This window comes from Acomys minous (genome assembly GCF_964271855.1).
Source record: "Acomys minous genome assembly, contig: scaffold_24, whole genome shotgun sequence".
NCBI lineage: Eukaryota > Metazoa > Chordata > Mammalia > Rodentia > Muridae > Acomys > Acomys minous.
This window is the reverse complement of record NW_028182181.1, coordinates 4,009,258-4,032,725: the sequence shown is the minus strand read 5'-3', so window position 1 is coordinate 4,032,725 and position 23,468 is coordinate 4,009,258.

Genomic DNA, 23,468 nt, shown 5'->3' with positions numbered 1-23,468 from the left:
GAAGCTCAGTTTTAGTCACAGTAGCTCCCACAAGTGTCTCCTCAGTGTGTTCCCATTTCCTTAGAAACAGTGTATTTGCTGGGAGAAAAGTGCATTACTGTGCGCTTTCACCGTTCAGCAAATACATGTGTAGAAGCACAGTGCTAGCAGAAACGACCGTTTCTCGACGTTTTCTAACTCAGGAAACAAGTTTCACACTTCTGAGATGCATTTGGGCAACTTTTTCAGAAATGAGTTTTTTGCCTAAAGAGACATGCCTATTTGCGCAGTAGTACAGATTCTGAGTATGTAACTGGGCTTGATGAAATCAGCATTTCTCTTGCTTCCCTGTGCGTAGGGAAGCTCAGTTTTAGTCACAGTAGCTCCCACAAGTGTCTCCTCAGTGTGTTCCCATTTCCTTAGAAACAGTGTATTTGCTGGGAGAAAAGTGCATTACTGTGCGCTTTCACCGTTCAGCAAATACATGTGTAGAAGCACAGCGCTAGCAGAAACGACCGTTTCTCGACGTTTTCTAACTCAGGGAACAAGTTGCACACTTCTGAGATGCATTTGGGCAACTTTATCAGAAATGAGTTTTTTGCCTACAGAGACATGCCTATTTGTGCAGTAGTACAGATTCTGAGTATGTAACTGGGCTTGATGAAATCAGCATTTCTCTTGCTTCCCTGTGCGTAGGGAAGCTCAGTTTTAGTCACAGTAGCTCCCACAAGTGTCTCCTCAGTGTGTTCCCATTTCCTTAGAAACAGTGTATTTGCTGGGAGAAAAGTGCATTACTGTGCGCTTTCACCGTTCAGCAAATACATGTGTAGAAGCACAGTGCTAGCAGAAACGACCGTTTCTCGACGTTTTCTAACTCAGGGAACAAGTTGCACACATCTGAGATGCATTTGGGCAACTTAGTCAGAAATGAGTTTTTTGCCTAAAGAGACATGCCTATTTGCGCAGTAGTACAGATTCTGAGTATGTAACTGGGCTTGATGAAATCAGCATTTCTCTTGCTTCCCTGTGCGTAGGAAAGCTCAGTTTTAGTCACAGTAGCTCCCACAAGTGTCTCCTCAGTGTGTTCCCATTTCCTTAGAAACAGTGTATTTGCTGGGAGAAAAGTGCATTACTGTGCGCTTTCACCGTTCAGCAAATACATGTTTAGAAGCACAATGCTAGCAGAAACGACCGTTTCTCGACGTTTTCTAACTCAGGGAACAAGTTGCACACTTCTGAGATGCATTTGGGCAACTTTGTCCGAAATGAGTTTTTTGCCTACAGAGACATGCCTATTTGCGCAGTAGTACAGATTCTGAGTATGTAACTGGGCTTGATGAAATCAGCATTTCTCTTGCTTCCCTGTGCGTAGGGAAGCTCAGTTTTAGTCACAGTAGCTCCCACAAGTGTCTCCTCAGTGTGTTCCCATTTCCTTAGAAACAGTGTATTTGCTGGGAGAAAAGTGCATTACTGTGTGCTTTCACCGTTCAGCAAATACATGTGTAGAAGCACAGCGCTAGCAGAAACGACCGTTTCTCGACGTTTTCTAACTCAGGGAAGAAGTTGCACACTTCTGAGATGCATTTGGGCAACTTTGTCCGAAATGAGTTTTTTGCCTACAGAGACATGCCTATTTGCGCAGTAGTACAGATTCTGAGTACGTAACTGGGCTGGATGAAATCAGCATTTCTCTTGCTTCCCTGTGCGTAGGGAAGCTCAGTTTTAGTCACAGTAGCTCCCACAAGTGTCTCCTCAGTGTGTTCCCATTTCCTTAGAAACAGTGTATTTGCTGGGAGAAAAGTGCATTACTGTGCGCTTTCACCGTTCAGCAAATACATGTGTAGAAGCACAGCGCTAGCAGAAACGACCGTTTCTCGACGTTTTCTAACTCAGGGAACAAGTTGCACACTTCTGAGATGCATTTGGGCAACTTTGTCCGAAATGAGTGTTTTGCCTACAGAGACATGCCTATTTGCGCAGTAGTACAGATTCTGAGTATGTAACTGGGCTTGATGAAATCAGCATTTCTCTTGCTTCCCTGTGCGTAGGGAAGCTCAGTTTTAGTCACAGTAGCTCCCACAAGTGTCTCCTCAGTGTGTTCCCATTTCCTTAGAAACAGTGTATTTGCTGGGAGAAAAGTGCATTACTGTGTGCTTTCACCGTTCAGCAAATACATGTGTAGAAGCACAGCGCTAGCAGAAACGACCGTTTCTCGACGTTTTCTAACTCAGGGAACAAGTTGCACACTTCTGAGATGCATTTGGGCAACTTTGTCAGAAATGAGTTTTTTGCCTACAGAGACATGCCTATTTGCGCAGTAGTACAGATTCTGAGTACGTAACTGGGCTGGATGAAATCAGCATTTCTCTTGCTTCCCTGTGCGTAGGGAAGCTCAGTTTTAGTCACAGTAGCTCCCACAAGTGTCTCCTCAGTGTGTTCCCATTTCCTTAGAAACAGTGTATTTGCTGGGAGAAAAGTGCATTACTGTGCGCTTTCACCGTTCAGCAAATACATGTGTAGAAGCACAGCGCTAGCAGAAACGACCGTTTCTCGACGTTTTCTAACTCATGGAACAAGTTGCACACTTCTGAGATGCATTTGGGCAACTTTGTCCGAAATGAGTTTTTTGCCTACAGAGACATGCCTATTTGGACAGTAGTATAGATTCGGAGTATGTAACTGGGCTTGATGAAATCAGCATTTCTCTTGCTTCCCTGTGCGTAGGGAAGCTCAGTTTTAGTCACAGTAGCTCCCACAAGTGTCTCCTCAGTGTGTTCCCCTTTCCTTAGAAACAGTGTATTTGCTGGGAGAAAACTGCATTACTGTGCGCTTTCACCGTTCAGCAAATACATGTGTAGAAGCACAGCTCTAGCAGAAACGACCGTTTCTCGACGTTTTCTAACTCAGGGAACAAGTTGCACACTTCCGAGATGCATTTGGGCAACTTTGTCATAAATGAGTTTTTTGCCTACAGAGACATGCCTATTTGCGCAGTAGTACAGATTCTGAGTATGTAACTGGGTTTGATGAAATCAGCATTTCTCTTGCTTCCCTGTGCGTAGGGAAGCTCTTTTTAGTCACAGTAGCTCCCACAAGTGTCTCCTCAGTGTGTTCCTATTTCCTTAGAAACAGTGTCTTTGCTGGGAGAAAAGTGCATTACTGTGCGCTTTCACCGTTCAGCAAATACATGTGTAGAAGCACAGCTCTAGCAGAAACGACCGTTTCTCGACGTTTTCTAACTCAGGGAACAAGTTGCACACTTCTGAGATGCATTTGGGCAACTTTGTCAGAAATGAGTTTTTTGCCTAAAGAGACATGCCTATTTGCGCAGTAGTACAGATTCTGAGTATGTAACTGGGCTTGATGAAATCAGCATTTCTCTTGCTTCCCTGTGCGTAGGGAAGCTCAGTTTTAGTCACAGTAGCTCCCACAAGTGTCTCCTCAGTGTGTTCCCATTTCCTTAGAAACAGTGTATTTGCTGTCAGAAAAGTGCATTACTGTGCGCTTTCACCGTTCAGCAAATACATGTGTAGAAGCACAGCGCTAGCAGAAACGACCGTTTCTCGACGTTTTCAAACTCAGGGAACAAGTTGCACACTTCCGAGATGCATTTGGGCAACTTTGTCATAAATGAGTTTTTTGCCTACAGAGACATGCCTATTTGCGCAGTAGTACAGATTCTGAGTATGTAACTGGGTTTGATGAAATCAGCATTTCTCTTGCTTCCCTGTGCGTAGGGAAGCTCAGTTTTAGTCACAGTAGCTACCACAAGTGTCTCCTCAGTGTGTTCCCATTTCCTTAGAAACAGTGTCTTTGCTGGGAGAAAAGTGCATTACTGTGCGCTTTCACCGTTCAGCAAATACATGTGTAGAAGCACAGCTCTAGCAGAAACGACCGTTTCTCGACGTTTTCTAACTCAGGGAACAAGTTGCACACTTCTGAGATGCATTTGGGCAACTTTGTCAGAAATGAGTTTTTTGCCTACAGTGACATGCCTATTTGCGCAGTAGTACAGATTCTGAGTATGTAACTGGGCTTGATGAAATCAGCATTTCTCTTGCTTCCCTGTGCGTAGGGAAGCTCAGTTTTAGTCACAGTAGCTCCCACAAGTGTCTCCTCAGTGTGTTCCCATTTCCTTAGAAACAGTGTATTTGCTGGGAGAAAAGTGCATTACTGTGCGCTTTCACCGTTCAGCAAGTACATGTGTAGAAGCACAGCGCTAGCAGAAAAGACCGTTTCTCGACGTTTTCTAACTCAGGGAACAAGTTGCACACTTCTGAGATGCATTTGGGCAACTTTGTCAGAAATGAGTTTTTTGCCTACAGAGACATGCCTATTTGCACAGTAGTACAGATTCTGAGTATGTAACTGGGCTTGATGAAATCTGCATTTCTCTTGCTTCCCTGTGCGTAGGGAAGCTCAGTTTTAGTCACAGTAGCTACCACAAGTGTCTCCTCAGTGTGTTCCCATTTCCTTAGAAACAGTGTCTTTGCTGGGAGAAAAGTGCATTACTGTGCGCTTTCACCGTTCAGCAAATACATGTGTAGAAGCACAGCTCTAGCAGAAACGACCGTTTCTCGACGTTTTCTAACTCAGGGAACAAGTTGCACACTTCTGAGATGCATTTGGGCAACTTTGTCAGAAATGAGTTTTTTGCCTAAAGAGACATGCCTATTTGCGCAGTAGTACAGATTCTGAGTATGTAACTGGGCTTGATGAAATCAGCATTTCTCTTGCTTCCCTGTGCGTAGGGAAGCTCAGTTTTAGTCACAGTAGCTCCCACAAGTGTCTCCTCAGTGTGTTCCCCTTTCCTTAGAAACAGTGTATTTGCTGGGAGAAAACTGCATTACTGTGCGCTTTCACCGTTCAGCAAATACATGTGTAGAAGCACAGCTCTAGCAGAAACGACCGTTTCTCGACGTTTTCTAACTCAGGGAACAAGTTGCACACTTCCGAGATGCATTTGGGCAACTTTGTCATAAATGAGTTTTTTGCCTACAGAGACATGCCTATTTGCGCAGTAGTACAGATTCTGAGTATGTAACTGGGTTTGATGAAATCAGCATTTCTCTTGCTTCCCTGTGCGTAGGGAAGCTCTTTTTAGTCACAGTAGCTCCCACAAGTGTCTCCTCAGTGTGTTCCTATTTCCTTAGAAACAGTGTCTTTGCTGGGAGAAAAGTGCATTACTGTGCGCTTTCACCGTTCAGCAAATACATGTGTAGAAGCACAGCTCTAGCAGAAACGACCGTTTCTCGACGTTTTCTAACTCAGGGAACAAGTTGCACACTTCTGAGATGCATTTGGGCAACTTTGTCAGAAATGAGTTTTTTGCCTAAAGAGACATGCCTATTTGCGCAGTAGTACAGATTCTGAGTATGTAACTGGGCTTGATGAAATCAGCATTTCTCTTGCTTCCCTGTGCGTAGGGAAGCTCAGTTTTAGTCACAGTAGCTCCCACAAGTGTCTCCTCAGTGTGTTCCCATTTCCTTAGAAACAGTGTATTTGCTGTCAGAAAAGTGCATTACTGTGCGCTTTCACCGTTCAGCAAATACATGTGTAGAAGCACAGCGCTAGCAGAAACGACCGTTTCTCGACGTTTTCAAACTCAGGGAACAAGTTGCACACTTCCGAGATGCATTTGGGCAACTTTGTCATAAATGAGTTTTTTGCCTACAGAGACATGCCTATTTGCGCAGTAGTACAGATTCTGAGTATGTAACTGGGTTTGATGAAATCAGCATTTCTCTTGCTTCCCTGTGCGTAGGGAAGCTCAGTTTTAGTCACAGTAGCTACCACAAGTGTCTCCTCAGTGTGTTCCCATTTCCTTAGAAACAGTGTCTTTGCTGGGAGAAAAGTGCATTACTGTGCGCTTTCACCGTTCAGCAAATACATGTGTAGAAGCACAGCTCTAGCAGAAACGACCGTTTCTCGACGTTTTCTAACTCAGGGAACAAGTTGCACACTTCTGAGATGCATTTGGGCAACTTTGTCAGAAATGAGTTTTTTGCCTACAGTGACATGCCTATTTGCGCAGTAGTACAGATTCTGAGTATGTAACTGGGCTTGATGAAATCAGCATTTCTCTTGCTTCCCTGTGCGTAGGGAAGCTCAGTTTTAGTCACAGTAGCTCCCACAAGTGTCTCCTCAGTGTGTTCCCATTTCCTTAGAAACAGTGTATTTGCTGGGAGAAAAGTGCATTACTGTGCGCTTTCACCGTTCAGCAAGTACATGTGTAGAAGCACAGCGCTAGCAGAAAAGACCGTTTCTCGACGTTTTCTAACTCAGGGAACAAGTTGCACACTTCTGAGATGCATTTGGGCAACTTTGTCAGAAATGAGTTTTTTGCCTACAGAGACATGCCTATTTGCACAGTAGTACAGATTCTGAGTATGTAACTGGGCTTGATGAAATCTGCATTTCTCTTGCTTCCCTGTGCGTAGGGAAGCTCAGTTTTAGTCACAGTAGCTACCACAAGTGTCTCCTCAGTGTGTTCCCATTTCCTTAGAAACAGTGTCTTTGCTGGGAGAAAAGTGCATTACTGTGCGCTTTCACCGTTCAGCAAATACATGTGTAGAAGCACAGCTCTAGCAGAAACGACCGTTTCTCGACGTTTTCTAACTCAGGGAACAAGTTGCACACTTCTGAGATGCATTTGGGCAACTTTGTCAGAAATGAGTTTTTTGCCTAAAGAGACATGCCTATTTGCGCAGTAGTACAGATTCTGAGTATGTAACTGGGCTTGATGAAATCAGCATTTCTCTTGCTTCCCTGTGCGTAGGGAAGCTCAGTTTTAGTCACAGTAGCTCCCACAAGTGTCTCCTCAGTGTGTTCCCATTTCCTTAGAAACAGTGTATTTGCTGTCAGAAAAGTGCATTACTGTGCGCTTTCACCGTTCAGCAAATACATGTGTAGAAGCACAGCGCTAGCAGAAACGACCGTTTCTCGACGTTTTCTAACTCAGGGAACAAGTTGCACACTTCCGAGATGCATTTGGGCAACTTTGTCATAAATGAGTTTTTTGCCTACAGAGACATGCCTATTTGCGCAGTAGTACAGATTCTGAGTATGTAACTGGGTTTGATGAAATCAGCATTTCTCTTGCTTCCCTGTGCGTAGGGAAGCTCAGTTTTAGTCACAGTAGCTACCACAAGTGTCTCCTCAGTGTGTTCCCATTTCCTTAGAAACAGTGTCTTTGCTGGGAGAAAAGTGCATTACTGTGCGCTTTCACCGTTCAGCAAATACATGTGTAGAAGCACAGCTCTAGCAGAAACGACCGTTTCTCGACGTTTTCTAACTCAGGGAACAAGTTGCACACTTCTGAGATGCATTTGGGCAACTTTGTCAGAAATGAGTTTTTTGCCTACAGTGACATGCCTATTTGCGCAGTAGTACAGATTCTGAGTATGTAACTGGGCTTGATGAAATCAGCATTTCTCTTGCTTCCCTGTGCGTAGGGAAGCTCAGTTTTAGTCACAGTAGCTCCCACAAGTGTCTCCTCAGTGTGTTCCCATTTCCTTAGAAACAGTGTATTTGCTGGGAGAAAAGTGCATTACTGTGCGCTTTCACCGTTCAGCAAGTACATGTGTAGAAGCACAGCGCTAGCAGAAAAGACCGTTTCTCGACGTTTTCTAACTCAGGGAACAAGTTGCACACTTCTGAGATGCATTTGGGCAACTTTGTCAGAAATGAGTTTTTTGCCTACAGAGACATGCCTATTTGCACAGTAGTACAGATTCTGAGTATGTAACTGGGCTTGATGAAATCTGCATTTCTCTTGCTTCCCTGTGCGTAGGGAAGCTCAGTTTTAGTCACAGTAGCTACCACAAGTGTCTCCTCAGTGTGTTCCCATTTCCTTAGAAACAGTGTATTTGCTGGGAGAAAAGTGCATTACTGTGCGCTTTCACCGTTCAGCAAATACATGTGTAGCAGCACAGCGCTAGCAGAAACGACCGTTTCTCGACGTTTTCTAACTCAGGGAACAAGTTGCACACTTCCGAGATGCATTTGGGCAACTTTGTCATAAATGAGTTTTTTGCCTACAGAGACATGCCTATTTGCGCAGTAGTACAGATTCTGAGTATGTAACTGGGTTTGATGAAATCAGCATTTCTCTTGCTTCCCTGTGCGTAGGGAAGCTCAGTTTTAGTCACAGTAGCTCCCACAAGTGTCTCCTCAGTGTGTTCCCATTTCCTTAGAAACAGTGTCTTTGCTGGGAGAAAAGTGCATTACTGTGCGCTTTCACCGTTCAGCAAATACATGTGTAGAAGCACAGCTCTAGCAGAAACGACCGTTTCTCGACGTTTTCTAACTCAGGGAACAAGTTGCACACTTCTGAGATGCATTTGGGCAACTTTGTCAGAAATGAGTTTTTTGCCTAAAGAGACATGCCTATTTGCGCAGTAGTACAGATTCTGAGTATGTAACTGGGCTTGATGAAATCAGCATTTCTCTTGCTTCCCTGTGCGTAGGGAAGCTCAGTTTTAGTCACAGTAGCTCCCACAAGTGTCTCCTCAGTGTGTTCCCATTTCCTTAGAAACAGTGTATTTGCTGTCAGAAAAGTGCATTACTGTGCGCTTTCACCGTTCAGCAAATACATGTGTAGAAGCACAGCGCTAGCAGAAACGACCGTTTCTCGACGTTTTCTAACTCAGGGAACAAGTTGCACACTTCCGAGATGCATTTGGGCAACTTTGTCATAAATGAGTTTTTTGCCTACAGAGACATGCCTATTTGCGCAGTAGTACAGATTCTGAGTATGTAACTGGGTTTGATGAAATCAGCATTTCTCTTGCTTCCCTGTGCGTAGGGAAGCTCAGTTTTAGTCACAGTAGCTACCACAAGTGTCTCCTCAGTGTGTTCCCATTTCCTTAGAAACAGTGTCTTTGCTGGGAGAAAAGTGCATTACTGTGCGCTTTCACCGTTCAGCAAATACATGTGTAGAAGCACAGCTCTAGCAGAAACGACCGTTTCTCGACGTTTTCTAACTCAGGGAACAAGTTGCACACTTCTGAGATGCATTTGGGCAACTTTGTCAGAAATGAGTTTTTTGCCTACAGTGACATGCCTATTTGCGCAGTAGTACAGATTCTGAGTATGTAACTGGGCTTGATGAAATCAGCATTTCTCTTGCTTCCCTGTGCGTAGGGAAGCTCAGTTTTAGTCACAGTAGCTCCCACAAGTGTCTCCTCAGTGTGTTCCCATTTCCTTAGAAACAGTGTATTTGCTGGGAGAAAAGTGCATTACTGTGCGCTTTCACCGTTCAGCAAGTACATGTGTAGAAGCACAGCGCTAGCAGAAAAGACCGTTTCTCGACGTTTTCTAACTCAGGGAACAAGTTGCACACTTCTGAGATGCATTTGGGCAACTTTGTCAGAAATGAGTTTTTTGCCTACAGAGACATGCCTATTTGCACAGTAGTACAGATTCTGAGTATGTAACTGGGCTTGATGAAATCTGCATTTCTCTTGCTTCCCTGTGCGTAGGGAAGCTCAGTTTTAGTCACAGTAGCTACCACAAGTGTCTCCTCAGTGTGTTCCCATTTCCTTAGAAACAGTGTATTTGCTGGGAGAAAAGTGCATTACTGTGCGCTTTCACCGTTCAGCAAATACATGTGTAGCAGCACAGCGCTAGCAGAAACGACCGTTTCTCGACGTTTTCTAACTCAGGGAACAAGTTGCACACTTCTGAGATGCATTTGGGCAACTTTGTCAGAAATGAGTTTTTTGCCTACAGAGACATGCCTATTTGCGCAGTAGTACAGATTCTGAGTATGTAACTGGGCTTGATGAAATCAGCATTTCTCTTGCTTCCCTGTGCCTAGGGAAGCTAGGTTTTAGTCACAGTAGCTCCCACAAGTGTCTCCTCAGTGTGTTCCCATTTCCTTAGAAACAGTGTATTTGCTGGGAGAAAAGTGCATTACTGTGCGCTTTCACCGTTCAGCAAATACATGTGTAGAAGCACAGCGCTAGCAGAAACGACCGTTTCTCGACGTTTTCTAACTCAGGGAACAAGTTTCACACTTCTGAGATGCATTTGGGCAACTTTGTCAGAAATGAGTTTTTTGCCTACAGAGACATGCCTATTTGCACAGTAGTACAGATTCTGAGTATGTAACTGGGCTGGATGAAATCAGCATTTCTCTTGCTTCCCTGTGCGTAGGGAAGCTCAGTTTTAGTCACAGTAGCTCCCACAAGTGTCTCCTCAGTGTGTTCCCATTTCCTTAGAAACAGTGTATTTGCTGGGAGAAAAGTGCATTACTGTGCGCTTTCACCGTTCAGCAAGTATATGTGTAGAAGCACAGCGCTAGCAGAAAAGACCGTTTCTCGACGTTTTCTAACTCAGGGAACAAGTTGCACACTTCTGAGATGCATTTGGGCAACTTTGTCAGAAATGAGTTTTTTGCCTACAGAGACATGCCTATTTGCGCAGTAGTACAGATTCTGAGTATGTAACTGGGCTTGATGAAATCTGCATTTCTCTTGCTTCCCTGTGCGTAGGGAAGCTCAGTTTTAGTCACAGTAGCTACCACAAGTGTCTCCTCAGTGTGTTCCCATTTCCTTAGAAACAGTGTATTTGCTGGGAGAAAAGTGCATTACTGTGTGCTTTCACCGTTCAGCAAATACATGTGTAGCAGCACAGCGCTAGCAGAAACGACCGTTTCTCGACGTTTTCTAACTCAGGGAACAAGTTGCACACTTCTGAGATGCATTTGGGCAACTTTGTGAGAAATGAGTTTTTTGCCTACAGAGACATGCCTATTTGCGCAGTAGTACAGATTCTGAGTATGTAACTGGGCTTGATGAAATCAGCATTTCTCTTACTTCCCTGTGCCTTGGGAAGCTCAGTTTTAGTCACAGTAGCTCCCACAAGTGTCTCCTCAGTGTGTTCCCATTTCCTTAGAAACAGTGTATTTGCTGGGAGAAAAGTGCATTACTGTGCGCTTTCACCGTTCAGCAAATACATGTGTAGAAGCACAGCGCTAGCAGAAACGACCGTTTCTCGACGTTTTCTAACTCAGGGAACAAGTTTCACACTTCTGAGATGCATTTGGGCAACTTTGTCAGAAATGAGTTTTTTGCCTACAGAGACATGCCTATTTGCACAGTAGTACAGATTCTGAGTATGTAACTGGGCTGGATGAAATCAGCATTTCTCTTGCTTCCCTGTGCGTAGGGAAGCTCAGTTTTAGTCACAGTAGCTCCCACAAGTGTCTCCTCAGTGTGTTCCCATTTCCTTAGAAACAGTGTATTTGCTGGGAGAAAAGTGCATTACTGTGCGCTTTCACCGTTCAGCAAGTACATGTGTAGAAGCACAGCGCTAGCAGAAAAGACCGTTTCTTGACGTTTTCTAACTCAGGGAACAAGTTGCACACTTCTGAGATGCATTTGGGCAACTTTGTCAGAAATGAGTTTTTTGCCTACAGAGACATGCCTATTTGCGCAGTAGTACAGATTCTGAGTATGTAACTGGGCTTGATGAAATCTGCATTTCTCTTGCTTCCCTGTGCGTAGGGAAGCTCAGTTTTAGTCACAGTAGCTACCACAAGTGTCTCCTCAGTGTGTTCCCATTTCCTTAGAAACAGTGTATTTGCTGGGAGAAAAGTGCATTACTGTGTGCTTTCACCGTTCAGCAAATACATGTGTAGCAGCACAGCGCTAGCAGAAACGACCGTTTCTCGACGTTTTCTAACTCAGGGAACAAGTTGCACACTTCTGAGATGCATTTGTGCAACTTTGTGAGAAATGAGTTTTTTGCCTACAGAGACATGCCTATTTGCGCAGTAGTACAGATTCTGAGTATGTAACTGGGCTTGATGAAATCAGCATTTCTCTTGCTTCCCTGTGCGTAGGGAAGCTCAGTTTTAGTCACAGTAGCTCCCACAAGTGTCTCCTCAGTGTGTTCCCATTTCCTTAGAAACAGTGTATTTGCTGGGAGAAAAGTGCATTACTGTGCGCTTTCACCGTTCAGCAAATACATGTGTAGAAGCACAGCGCTAGCAGAAACGACCGTTTCTCGACGTTTTCTAACTCAGGGAACAAGTTGCACACATCTGAGATGCATTTGGGCAACTTTGTCCGAAATGAGTTTTTTGCCTACAGAGACATGCCTATTTGCGCAGTAGTACAGATTCTGAGTATGTAACTGGGCTTGATGAAATCAGCATTTCTCTTGCTTCCCTGTGCGTAGGGAAGCTCAGTTTTAGTCACAGTAGCTCCCACAAGTGTCTCCTCAGTGTGTTCCCATTTCCTTAGAAACAGTGTATTTGCTGGGAGAAAACTGCATTACTGTGCGCTTTCACCGTTCAGCAAATACATGTGTAGAAGCACAGCGCTAGCAGAAACGACCGTTTCTCGACGTTTTCTAACTCAGGGAACAAGTTGCACACTTCCGAGATGCATTTGGGCAACTTTGTCATAAATGAGTTTTTTGCCTACAGAGACATGCCTATTTGCGCAGTAGTACAGATTCTGAGTATGTAACTGGGTTTGATGAAATCAGCATTTCTCTTGCTTCCCTGTGCGTAGGGAAGCTCAGTTTTAGTCACAGTAGCTCCCACAAGTGTCTCCTCAGTGTGTTCCCATTTCCTTAGAAACAGTGTCTTTGCTGGGAGAAAAGTGCATTACTGTGCGCTTTCACCGTTCAGCAAATACATGTGTAGAAGCACAGCTCTAGCAGAAACGACAGTTTCTCGACGTTTTCTAACTCAGGGAACAAGTTGCACACTTCTGAGATGCATTTGGGCAACTTTGTCAGAAATGAGTTTTTTGCCTACAGTGACATGCCTATTTGCGCAGTAGTACAGATTCTGAGTATGTAACTGGGCTTGATGAAATCAGCATTTCTCTTGCTTCCCTGTGCGTAGGGAAGCTCAGTTTTAGTCACAGTAGCTCCCACAAGTGTCTCCTCAGTGTGTTCCCATTTCCTTAGAAACAGTGTATTTGCTGGGAGAAAAGTGCATTACTGTGCGCTTTCACCGTTCAGCAAGTACATGTGTAGAAGCACAGCGCTAGCAGAAAAGACCGTTTCTCGACGTTTTCTAACTCAGGGAACAAGTTGCACACTTCTGAGATGCATTTGGGCAACTTTGTCAGAAATGAGTTTTTTGCCTACAGAGACATGCCTATTTGCGCAGTAGTACAGATTCTGAGTATGTAACTGGGCTTGATGAAATCTGCATTTCTCTTGCTTCCCTGTGCGTAGGGAAGCTCAGTTTTAGTCACAGTAGCTACCACAAGTGTCTCCTCAGTGTGTTCCCATTTCCTTAGAAACAGTGTATTTGCTGGGAGAAAAGTGCATTACTGTGCGCTTTCACCGTTCAGCAAATACATGTGTAGCAGCACAGCGCTAGCAGAAACGACCGTTTCTCGACGTTTTCTAACTCAGGGAACAAGTTGCACACTTCTGAGATGCATTTGGGCAACTTTGTGAGAAATGAGTTTTTTGCCTACAGAGACATGCCTATTTGCGCAGTAGTACAGATTCTGAGTATGTAACTGGGCTTGATGAAATCAGCATTTCTCTTACTTCCCTGTGCCTAGGGAAGCTCAGTTTTAGTCACAGTAGCTCCCACAAGTGTCTCCTCAGTGTGTTCCCATTTCCTTAGAAACAGTGTATTTGCTGGGAGAAAAGTGCATTACTGTGCGCTTTCACCGTTCAGCAAATACATGTGTAGAAGCACAGCGCTAGCAGAAACGACCGTTTCTCGACGTTTTCTAACTCAGGGAACAAGTTGCACACTTCTGAGATGCATTTGGGCAACTTTGTCAGAAATGAGTTTTTTGCCTACAGAGACATGCCTATTTGCACAGTAGTACAGATTCTGAGTATGTAACTGGGCTGGATGAAATCAGCATTTCTCTTGCTTCCCTGTGCGTAGGGAAGCTCAGTTTTAGTCACAGTAGCTCCCACAAGTGTCTCCTCAGTGTGTTCCTATTTCCTTAGAAACAGTGTATTTGCTGGGAGAAAAGTGCATTACTGTGCGCTTTCACCGTTCAGCAAGTACATGTGTAGAAGCACAGCGCTAGCAGAAAAGACCGTTTCTCGACGTTTTCTAACTCAGGGAACAAGTTGCACACTTCTGAGATGCATTTGGGCAACTTTGTCAGAAATGAGTTTTTTGCCTACAGAGACATGCCTATTTGCGCAGTAGTACAGATTCTGAGTATGTAACTGGGCTTGATGAAATCTGCATTTCTCTTGCTTCCCTGTGCGTAGGGAAGCTCAGTTTTAGTCACAGTAGCTACCACAAGTGTCTCCTCAGTGTGTTCCCATTTCCTTAGAAACAGTGTATTTGCTGGGAGAAAAGTGCATTACTGTGTGCTTTCACCGTTCAGCAAATACATGTGTAGCAGCACAGCGCTAGCAGAAACGACCGTTTCTCGACGTTTTCTAACTCAGGGAACAAGTTGCACACTTCTGAGATGCATTTGTGCAACTTTGTGAGAAATGAGTTTTTTGCCTACAGAGACATGCCTATTTGCGCAGTAGTACAGATTCTGAGTATGTAACTGGGCTTGATGAAATCAGCATTTCTCTTACTTCCCTGTGCCTAGGGAAGCTCAGTTTTAGTCACAGTAGCTCCCACAAGTGTCTCCTCAGTGTGTTCCCATTTCCTTAGAAACAGTGTATTTGCTGGGAGAAAAGTGCATTACTGTGCGCTTTCACCGTTCAGCAAATACATGTGTAGAAGCACAGCGCTAGCAGAAACGACCGTTTCTCGACGTTTTCTAACTCAGGGAACAAGTTGCACACTTCTGAGATGCATTTGGGCAACTTTGTCAGAAATGAGTTTTTTGCCTACAGAGACATGCCTATTTGCGCAGTAGTACAGATTCTGAGTATGTAACTGGGCTTGATGAAATCTGCATTTCTCTTGCTTCCCTGTGCGTAGGGAAGCTCAGTTTTAGTCACAGTAGCTACCACAAGTGTCTCCTCAGTGTGTTCCCATTTCCTTAGAAACAGTGTATTTGCTGGGAGAAAAGTGCATTACTGTGTGCTTTCACCGTTCAGCAAATACATGTGTAGCAGCACAGCGCTAGCAGAAACGACCGTTTCTCGACGTTTTCTAACTCAGGGAACAAGTTGCACACTTCTGAGATGCATTTGTGCAACTTTGTGAGAAATGAGTTTTTTGCCTACAGAGACATGCCTATTTGCGCAGTAGTACAGATTCTGAGTATGTAACTGGGCTTGATGAAATCAGCATTTCTCTTACTTCCCTGTGCCTAGGGAAGCTCAGTTTTAGTCACAGTAGCTCCCACAAGTGTCTCCTCAGTGTGTTCCCATTTCCTTAGAAACAGTGTATTTGCTGGGAGAAAAGTGCATTACTGTGCGCTTTCACCGTTCAGCAAATACATGTGTAGAAGCACCGCGCTAGCAGAAACGACCGTTTCTCGACGTTTTCTAACTCAGGGAACAAGTTTCACACTTCTGAGATGCATTTGGGCAACTTTGTCAGAAATGAGTTTTTTGCCTACAGAGACATGCCTATTTGCACAGTAGTACAGATTCTGAGTATGTAACTGGGCTGGATGAAATCAGCATTTCTCTTGCTTCCCTGTGCGTAGGGAAGCTCAGTTTTAGTCACAGTAGCTCCCACAAGTGTCTCCTCAGTGTGTTCCCATTTCCTTAGAAACAGTGTATTTGCTGGGAGAAAAGTGCATTACTGTGCGCTTTCACCGTTCAGCAAATACATGTGTAGAAGCACAATGCTAGCAGAAACGACCGTTTCTCGACGTTTTCTAACTCAGGGAACAAGTTGCACACTTCTGAGATGCATTTGGGCAACTTTGCCCGAAATGAGTTTTTTGCCTACAGAGACATGCCTATTTGCGCAGTAGTACAGATTCTGAGTACGTAACTGGGCTGGATGAAATCAGCATTTCTCTTGCTTCCCTGTGCATAGGGAAGCTCAGTTTTAGTCACAGTAGCTCCCACAAGTGTCTCCTCAGTGTGTTCCCATTTCCTTAGAAACAGTGTATTTGCTGGGAGAAAAGTGCATTACTGTGCGCTTTCACCGTTCAGCAAATACATGTGTAGAAGCACAGCGCTAGCAGAAACGACCGTTTCTCGACGTTTTCTAACTCAGGGAACAAGTTGCACACTTCTGAGATGCATTTGGGCAACTTTGTCAGAAATGAGTTTTTTGCCTACAGAGACATGCCTATTTGCGCAGTAGTACAGATTCTGAGTATGTAACTGGGCTTGATGAAATCAGCATTTCTCTTGCTTCCCTGTGCGTAGGGAAGCTCAGTTTTAGTCACAGTAGCTCCCACAAGTGTCTCCTCAGTGTGTTCCCATTTCCTTAGAAACAGTGTATTTGCTGGGAGAAAACTGCATTACTGTGCGCTTTCACCGTTCAGCAAATACATGTGTAGAAGCACAGCGCTAGCAGAAACGACCGTTTCTCGACGTTTTCTAACTCAGGGAACAAGTTGCACACTTCCGAGATGCATTTGGGCAACTTTGTCAGAAATGAGTTTTTTGCCTACAGAGACATGCTTATTTGCGCAGTAGTACAGATTCTGAGTATGTAACTGGGTTTGATGAAATCAGCATTTCTCTTGCTTCCCTGTGCGTAGGGAAGCTCAGTTTTAGTCACAGTAGCTCCCACAAGTGTCTCCTCAGTGTGTTCCCATTTCCTTAGAAACAGTGTATTTGCTGGGAGAAAAGTGCATTACTGTGCGCTTTCACCGTTCAGCAAATACATGTGTAGAAGCACAGCTCTAGCAGAAATGACCGTTTCTCGACGTTTTCTAACTCAGGGAACAAGTTGCACACTTCTGAGATGCATTTGGGCAACTTTGTCAGAAATGAGTTTTTTGCCTACAGTGACATGCCTATTTGCGCAGTAGTACAGATTCTGAGTATGTAACTGGGCTTGATGAAATCAGCATTTCTCTTGCTTCCCTGTGCGTAGGGAAGCTCAGTTTTAGTCACAGTAGCTCCCACAAGTGTCTCCTCAGTGTGTTCCCATTTCCTTAGAAACAGTGTATTTGCTGGGAGAAAAGTGCATTACTGTGCGCTTTCACCGTTCAGCAAATACATGTGTAGAAGCACAGCGCTAGCAGAAACGACCGTTTCTCGACGTTTTCTAACTCAGGGAACAAGTTCCACACATCTGAGATGCATTTGGGCAACTTTGTCAGAAATGAGTTTTTTGCCTACAGAGACATGCCTATTTGCGCAGTAGTACAGATTCTGAGTATGTAACTGGGCTTGATGAAATCAGCATTTCTCTTACTTCCCTGTGCCTAGGGAAGCTCAGTTTTAGTCACAGTAGCTCCCACAAGTGTCTCCTCAGTGTGTTCCCATTTCCTTAGAAACAGTGTATTTGCTGGGAGAAAAGTGCATTACTGTGCGCTTTCACCGTTCAGCAAATACATGTGTAGAAGCACAGCGCTAGCAGAAACGACCGTTTCTCGACGTTTTCTAACTCAGGGAACAAGTTGCACACTTCTGAGATGCATTTGGGCAACTTTGTCAGAAATGAGTTTTTTGCCTACAGAGACATGCCTATTTGTGTAGTAGTACAGATTCTGAGTATGTAACTGGGCTGGATGAAATCAGCATTTCTCTTGCTTCCCTGTGCGTAGAGAAGCTCAGTTTTAGTCACAGTAGCTCCCACAAGTGTCTCCTCAGTGTGTTCCCATTTCCTTAGAAACAGTGTTTTTGCTGGGAGAAAAGTGCATTACTGTGCGCTTTCACCGTTCAGCAAATACATGTGTAGAAGCACAGCGCTAGCTGAAACGACCGTTTCTCGACATTTTCTAACTCAGGGAACAAGTGGCACACTTCTGAGATGCATTTGGGCAACTTTGTCAGAAATGAGTTTTTTGCCTACAGAGACATGCCTATTTGCGCAGTAGTACAGATTCTGAGTATGTAACTGGGCTTGATGAAATCAGCATTTCTCTTGCTTCCCTGTGCGTAGGGAAGCTCAGTTTTAGTCACAGTAGCTCCCACAAGTGTCTCCTAAGTGTGTTCCCAGTTCCTTAGAAACAGTGTATTTGATGGGAGAAAAGTGCATTACTGTGCGCTTTCACCGTTCAGCAAATACATGTGTAGAAGCACAGCGCTAGCAGAAACGACCGTTTCTCGACGTTTTCTAACTCCGGGAACAAGTTGCACACTTCTGAGATGCATTTGGGCAACTTTGTCAGAAATGAGTTTTTTGCCTACAGAGACATGCCTATTTGCGCAGTAGTACAGATTCTGAGTATGTAACTGGGCTTGATGAAATCAGCATTTCTCTTGCTTCCCTGTGCGTAGGGAAGCTCAGTTTTAGTCACAGTAGCTCCCACAAGTGTCTCCTCAGTGTGTTCCCATTTCCTTAGAAACAGTGTATTTGCTGGGAGAAATGTGCATTACTGTGTGCTTTCACCGTTCAGCAAATACATGTGTAGAAGCACAGCGCTAGCAGAAACGACTGTTTCTCGACGTTTTCTAACTCAGGGAACGAGTTGCACACTTCTGAGATGCATTTGGGCAACTTTGTCAGAAATGAGTTTTTTGCCTACAGAGACATGCCTATTTGCGCAGTAGTACAGATTCTGAGTATGTAACTGGGCTGGATGAAATCAGCATTTCTCTTGCTTCCCTGTGCGTAGGGAAGCTCAGTTTTAGTCACAGTAGCTCCCACAAGTGTCTCCTCAGTGTGTTCCCATTTCCTTAGAAACAGTGTATTTGCTGGGAGAAAAGTGCATTACTGTGCGCTTTCACCGTTCAGCAAATACATGTTTAGAAGCACAGTGCTAGCAGAAACGACCGTTTCTCGACGTTTTCTAACTCAGGGAACAAGTTGCACACTTCTGAGATGCATTTGGGCAACTTTGTCAGAAATGAGTTTTTTGCCTACAGAGACATGCCTATTTGCGCAGTAGTACAGATTCTGAGTATGTAACTGGGCTGGATGAAATCAGCATTTCTCTTGCTTCCCTGTGCGTAGGGAAGCTCAGTTTTAGTCACAGTAGCTCCCACAAGTGTCTCCTCAGTGTGTTCCCATTTCCTTAGAAACAGTGTATTTGCTGGGAGAAAAGTGCATTACTGTGCGCTTTCACCGTTCAGCAAATACATGTGTAGAAGCACAGCGCTAGCAGAAACGACCGTTTCTCGACGTTTTCTAAGTCAGGGAACAAGTTGCACACTTCTGAGATGCATTTGGGCAACTTTGTCAGAAATGAGTTTTTTGCCTACAGAGACATGCCTATTTGCGCAGTAGTACAGATTCTGAGTATGTAACTGGGCGTGATGAAATCAGCATTTCTCTTGCTTCCCTGTGCGTAGGGAAGCTCAGTTTTAGTCACAGTAGCTCCCACAAGTGTCTTCTCAGTGTGTTCCCATTTCCTTAGAAACAGTGTATTTGCTGGGAGAAAAGTGCATTACTGTGCGCTTTCACCGTTCAGCAAATACATGTGTAGAAGCACAGCGCTAGCAGAAACGACCGTTTCTCGACGTTTTCTAACTCAGGGAACAAGTTGCACACTTCTGAGGTGCATTTGGGCAACTTTGTCAGAAATGAGTTTTTTGCCTACAGAGACATGCCTATTTGCGCAGTAGTACAGATTCTGCGTATGTAACTGGGCTTGATGAAATCAGCATTTCTCTTGCTTCCCTGTGCGTAGGGAAGCTCAGTTTTAGTCACAGTAGCTCCCACAAGTGTCTCCTCAGAGTGTTCCCATTTCCTTAGAAACAGTGTATTTGCTGGGAGAAAAGTGCCTTACTGTGCGCTTTCACCGTTCAGCAAATACATGTGTAGAAGCACAGTGCTAGCAGAAACGAACGTTTCTCGACGTTTTCTAACTCAGGAAACAAGTTTCACACTTCTGAGATGCATTTGGGCAACTTTGTCAGAAATGAGTTTTTTGCCTACAGAGACATGCCTATTTGCGCAGTAGTACAGATTCTGAGTATGTAACTGGGCTTGATGAAATCAGCATTTCTCTTGCTTCCCTGTGCGTAGGGAAGCTCAGTTTTAGTCACAGTAGCTCCCACAAGTAACTCCTCAGTGTGTTCCCATTTCCTTAGAAACAGTGTATTTGCTGGGAGAAAAGTGCATTACTGTGCGCTTTCACCGTTCAGCAAATACATGTGTAGAAGCACAGCGCTAGCAGAAACGACCGTTTCTCGACGTTTTCTAACTCAGGGAACAAGTTGCACACTTCTGAGATGCATTTGGGCAACTTTGTCAGAAATGAGTTTTTTGCCTACAGAGACATGCCTATTTGCGCAGTAGTACAGATTCTGAGTATGTAACTGGGCTGGATGAAATCAGCATTTCTCTTGCTTCCCTGTGCGTAAGGAAGCTCAGTTTTAGTCACAGTAGCTCCCACAAGTGTCTCCTCAGTGTGTTCCCATTTCCTTAGAAACAGTGTATTTGCTGGGAGAAAAGTGCATTACTGTGCGCTTTCACCGTTCAGCAAATACATGTGTAGAAGCACAGCGCTAGCAGAAACGACCGTTTCTCGACGTTTTCTAACTCAGGAACAAGTTGCACACTTCTGAGATGCATTTGGGCAACTTTGTCAGAAATGAGTTTTTTGCCTAAAGAGACATGCCTATTTGCGCAGTAGTACAGATTCTGAGTATGTAACTGGGCTTGATGAAATCAGCATTTCTCTTGCTTCCCTGTGCGTAGGGAAGCTCAGTTTTAGTCACAGTAGCTCCCACAAGTGTCTCCTCAGTGTGTTCCCATTTCCTTAGAAACAGTGTATTTGCTGGGAGAAAAGTGCATTACTGTGCGCTTTCACCGTTCAGCAAATACATGTGTAGAAGCACAGCACTAGCAGAAACGACCGTTTCTCGACGTTTTCTTACTCAGGGAACAAGTTGCACACTTCTGAGATGCATTTGGGCAACTTTGTCAGAAATGAGTTTTTTGCCTACAGAGACATGCCTATTTGCGCAGTAGTACAGATTCTGAGTATGTAACTGGGCTTGATGAAATCAGCATTTCTCTTGCTTCCCTGTGCGTAGGGAAGCTCAGTTTTAGTCACAGTAGCTCCGACAAGTAACTCCTCAGTGTGTTCCCATTTCCTTAGAAACAGTGTATTTGCTGGGAGAAAAGTGCATTACTCTGCGCTTTCACCGTTCAGCAAATACATGTGTAGAAGCACAGCGCTAGCAGAAACGAACGTTTCTCGACGTTTTCTAACTCAGGGAACAAGTTGCACACTTCTGAGTTGCATTTGGGCAACATTGACAGAAATGAGTTTTTTGCCTACAGAGACATGCCTATTTGCGCAGTAGTACAGATTCTGAGTATGTAACTGGGCTGGATGAAATCAGCATTTCTCTTGCTTCCCTGTGCGTAGGGAAGCTCAGTTTTAGTCACAGTAGCCCCCACAAGTGTCTCCTCTGTGTGTTCCCATTTCCTTAGAAACAGTGTATTTGCTGGGAGAAAAGTGCATTACTGTGCACTTTCACCGTGCAGCAAGTACATGTGTAGAAGCACAGCGCTAGCAGAAACGAACGTTTCTCGACGTTTTCTAACACATGGAACAAGTTGCACACTTCTGAGATGCATTTGGGCAACTTAGTCCGAAATGAGTTTTTTGCCTACAGAGACATGCCTATTTGCGCAGTAGTACAGATTCTGAGTATGTAACTGGGCTTGATGAAATCAGCATTTCTCTTGCTTCCCTGTGCGTAGGGAAGCTCAGTTTTAGTCACAGTAGCTCCCACATGTGTCTCCTCAGTGTGTTCCCATTTCCTTAGAAACAGTGTATTTGCTGGGAGAAAAATGCATTATTGTGTGCTTTCACCGTTCAGCAAATACATGTGTAGAAGCACAGCGTTAGATGATATGACCGTTTCTCGACGTTTTCTAACTCAGGGAACAAGTTGCACACTTCTGAGATGCATTTGGGCAACTTTGTCAGAAATGAGTTTTTTGCCTACAGAGACATGCCTATTTGCGCAGTAATACAGATTCTGAGTATGTAACTGGGCTTGATGAAATCAGCATTTCTCTTGCTTCCCTGTGCGTAGGGAAGCTCAGTTTTAGTCACAGTAGCTCCCACAAGTGTCTCCTCAGTGTGTTCCCATTTTCTTAGAAACAGTGTATTTGCTGGGAGAAAAGTGCATTACTGTGAGCTTTCACCGTTCAGCAAATACATGTGTAGAAGCACAGCGCTAGCAGAAACGAACGTTTCTCGACGTTTTCTAACACAGGGAACAAGTTGCACACTTCTGAGATGCATTTGGGCACCTTTGTCAGAAATGAGTTTTTTGCCTACAGAGACATGCCTATTTGCGCAGTAGTACAGATTCTGAGTATGTAACTGGGCTTGATGAAATCAGCATTTCTCTTGCTTCCCTGTGCGTAGGGAAGCTCAGTTTTAGTCACAGTAGCTCCCACAAGTGTCTCCTCAGTGTGTTCCCATTTCCTTAGAAACAGTGTATTTGCTGGGAGAAAAGTGCATTACTGTGCGCTTTCACCGTTCAGCAAATACATGTGTAGAAGCACAGCGTTAGCAGATATAACCGTTTCTCGACGTTTTCTATCTCAGGGAACAAGTTGCACACTTCTGAGATGCATTTGGGCAACTTTGTCAGAAATGAGTTTTTTGCCTACAGAGACATGCCTATTTGCGCAGTAGTACAGATTCTGAGTATGTAACTGGGCTTGATGAAATCAGCATTTCTCTTGCTTCCCTGTGCGTAGGGAAGCTCAGTTTTAGTCACAGTAGCTCAAACAAGTGTCTCCTTAGTGTGTTCCCATTTCCTTAGAAACTGTATTTGCTGGGAGAAAAGTGCATTACTGTGCGCTTTCACCGTTCAGCAAATACATGTGTAGAAGCACTGTGCTAGCAGAAACGAACGTTTCTCGACGTTTTCTAACTCAGGGAACAAGTTGCACACTTCTGAGATGCATTTGGGCAACTTTGTCAGAAATGAGTTTTTTGCCTACAGAGACATGCCTATTTGCGCAGTAGTACAGATTCTGAGTATGTAAATGGGCTTGATGAAATCAGCATTTCTCTTGCTTCCCTGTGTGTAGGGAAGCACAGTTTTAGTCACAGTAGCTCCCACAAGTGTCTCCTCAGTGTGTTCCCATTTCCTTAGAAACAGTCTTAGAAACAGTGTATTTGCTGGGAGAAAAGGGCATTACTGTGCGCTTTCACCGTTCAGCTAATACATGTGTAGAAGCACAGCGCTAGCAGAAAAGACCGTTTCTCGACGTTTTCTAACTCAGGGAACAAGTTGCACAGTTCTGAGATGCATTTGGGCAACTTTGTCAGAAATGAGTTTTTTGCCTAAAGAGACATGCCTATTTGTGCTGTAGTACAGATTCTGAGTATGTAACTGGGCTTGATGAAATCAGCATTTCTCTTGCTTCCCTGTGCGTAGGGAAGCTCAGTTTTAGTCACAGTAGCTCCCACAAGTGTCTCCTCAGTGTGTTCCCATTTCCTTAGAAACTGTATTTGCTGGGAGAAAAGTGCATTATTGTGCGCTTTCACCGTTCAGCAAATACATGTGTAGAAGCACAG